A 3,365-nucleotide genomic window follows, 5' to 3' on the forward strand; every position below is an offset into this window, starting at 1 on the left:
CTTGTGCTGGGCACGAAGATGGCTTTCTACAGAGAGCATCTCCTTGAGCTTATAGAGGATGGTTTTATGAAGACTTGCCTACATGAACACTCATCTATCCCATGGATTACGATGCAATATTGGACAGATGCGCACATCATCACATCAGTTAGAGATTGTGACTGGAAGATTTAGAGGAGTACGATCAGAGGCTAGGGTTGAGAGAGACCGAGATGTGGCACAGAGAGAGAGAGAGAGAGAGAGAGAGAGAGAGAGAGAGAGAGAGAGAGAGAGAGAGAGAGAGAGAGAGAGAGGGAGGGAGAGGGAGAGGGAAGATATGGAGGGAGGGAAAGACAGTGAGATAGGGGGGCGGGGGGAGGGGAGTGCCTACATGAACACTCATCTATCCCATGGATTACAATGTGTTATTAGATAGATGCGAACATCATCACATCAATTAGAGATTCAGGCTGGAGAGATTGAGGCTGGCAGAAAGGAGTACTAATAGAGGCTAGGGTTGAGAGAGAGCAAGGTCTGGTGGAGAGACAGAGAGAGAGAGAGAGAGAGAGAGAGAGAGAGAGAGAGAGAGAGAGAGAGGGGATGCTTGATGATCTTAGGCACACTATAGTGTTTTTCAATGGTTCCTAGATAATCAAAAAAGGAAACTTGGTCATGCTCAAGGCCAACTGTGTAGCTCACTATATTCCTTATATGTCTCTTCCAGGAAGGAGAAATCTCTCTATGGAGTCGAGCTACCTTCTACTGAGTTATGGTATAGCCGGCTTGGTCATATGAGAAGGGAATGAAGCAGTCATAACATTTTGGCTATATCCCTGTGAAACTATTCTGATTTTGGTTTATGTAAGCATTGCATATACAGTAAACAAACTAGGCATAGCCGGCTTGGTCATATGAGAAGGGAATGACGCAGTCATCACATTTTGGCTATATCGTTGTGTTAAACTATTCTGATTTTGGTTTATGTGCGCATTGCATATACGAGAAACAGACTAGGCTTACCACTTTTGCCATTGGATAGAGAATTAGGAAATCCTCTAGGTTTGGTTCATAGCGATCTATGTAGGCCTATGCTACATAAGTCTCTTGGGGGGACATTATATGTCCTCACATTCATAGATGACTCTACTCAAAAGGTGTGGGTTTACCTCTTGGAGAGAAAAGACAAAGTCTTTAGTTTCTTCCAAAAGTTCCTAGCTATGGTGAAGGACCAGTCAGACGAGAAGTTGAATGCTTTACACACCGACAATGGGGAAGAGTATGTCTCCACTGAATTCAAGATTTTTTGTAGCAAAAGAGGAATTCAACGATAGTTTACTACGTCATACAAACCTACCTAGAATGGCGTTATTGAGTGCATGAATAAGACTATTCAAAAGAGGGTTGAAGGAGAGGAGCCGAGAGCACAACGGAAGCGGAAGAAGAATACGCACACACTCACCACCATAGCCAATCACACAGGTAAAAGGGGGAGAGCCGACACACATTGTGTGCCCCCTTTCTTTCTTCTCTATCTTATGCACTAAGGCACAATACACATTGTACTTAGTGGCTCACACAAGTGTATAGCTATACACTTAGGGTTAGTAAGAGTTAGTGATGGGCTGTCGGCCACATGACCATTTAACCTAACATTCTTCCACTTGATGGCCAATGTGGGAGACCATAAGAATGGAAGAGAATCACTCTTCACCCAATGCCCATCACCTCACGACAGTGTTGAAACTAATGGCTAGAGAGACTTTTAGTGAGTGCATCCGCTGTGTTCTCTGATGTAGGAATCTTCACTAAATCAAGGCTCTTGTTTGCCAGGCATTCACGAGACTGAAATGATAACACACATCGATGTGTTCCGTTCTGGAATGAAATACTGGATTGTTAGCCAAGGCAATAGCACTCTGACTGTCACAATGAAGAATTGGTGTACACTGCTTCAATCCAAAATCTTTCACTAGGCGAGCAAGCCAAATAGCTTCTTTGCATGCCTCACTCAATGCAACATACTTTGCCTCTGTGGTAGAAATGGACGTATAGTCTTGAAGAATGAATCTCCAAGAAATAGCAGAACCAGCAAATGTGTAAATCCAACCTGTTGTTGATTTACGACTGTCAACACAGCCAGCATAATCACTGTCTACAAATCCCTGAATGGATGACTCTCCACGACCATAGCATAAATGTCTATCTACAATGCCACTCAAGTATCTGAGAATCAACTTGACAACATCCCAATGCTTTTTACTAGGGTTAGACATAAATCTGCTGACAACTCCCATTGCATGTGCATTGTCAAGTCTTATAGCCACCATGGCATACATGAGACTACCACAAGCTGAAGCATAAGGAACCTTAGCCAATGCAGCTTTTTCCTCAGTAGATTCGGGACAATCGTTCTTGCTAAGTTTCAAATATGCAGGCAATGGAGTACTCAAAGCCTTCCCCTTCTGCATGTTGAAACAATCAAGAACCTTGTGTGCATACTCTTTTTGAGAAAGGTACAACAACCTCTTCTTACGGTCACGAGTAATGCGCATACCCAAAATGTGATTGGCTTCACCCAAATCTTTCATGTCAATATGACTTTTCAGTTAGGTTTTCAAGTCAGCAATGTCCTTCTTGGAATGACCAACAATAAGCATGTCATCGACATTAAGGATAAACATAATAAGGTGTCCATTGGGTTGTCCTTTCACATAAAGACATGGATCCTCATTATTGCGCTTATAGCTTAGGGAACGCATAAATGCATCAAATTGTTGATACCATTGCCTGGATGATTGCTTCAAGCCATAGAGACTTTTCAGAAGCTTACAAACCAAATGTTCCTTCCCCTTTAGCACAAACCCTTCAAGTTGCTGCATATAAATCTCTTCCTCGAGATCACCATGTAAGGAAGTTGTTATGCCATCCATTTGATCAAGCTCCATATCTTTAGTGGCAACCAAAGCAAGCAACATTCTTAGTGTGGTCATCTTGACCACTGGAGCAAAGATTTCTTGGAATTCGACACCATATTCTTGCTTGAAACCTTTGGCTACTAAACAAGCTTTATAATTGTCAATCTTCTTCTTGTAAACCGATTTACAAGACAATAATTTCCTACCTTTTGGCAATGGAACAAGTTCCCATGTTTTGTTCTTTGCAATACTGGACAACCCTCTCTTCATAGCATGTTCCCACTGAACCTTATTATTGGCTAGCATAGCCTCTTTGTAACAAGAAGGCTCACCACTATCTGTCAGCAAAACAAAATTCACGCCTGGAACAAAACATTTTGGCGGATGTGAGACTCTTTGAGATCTCTGCAGCTGATCAAAACTCGTTCTAGCCTATGTAGTAATTGGCTCGGGAGTTGTCTGGACAGGAGG

This window comes from Adiantum capillus-veneris, chromosome 20 (assembly GCF_014529385.1).
Source record: "Adiantum capillus-veneris isolate H3 chromosome 20, ASM1452938v2, whole genome shotgun sequence".
Taxonomy (NCBI): domain Eukaryota; kingdom Viridiplantae; phylum Streptophyta; class Polypodiopsida; order Polypodiales; family Pteridaceae; genus Adiantum; species Adiantum capillus-veneris.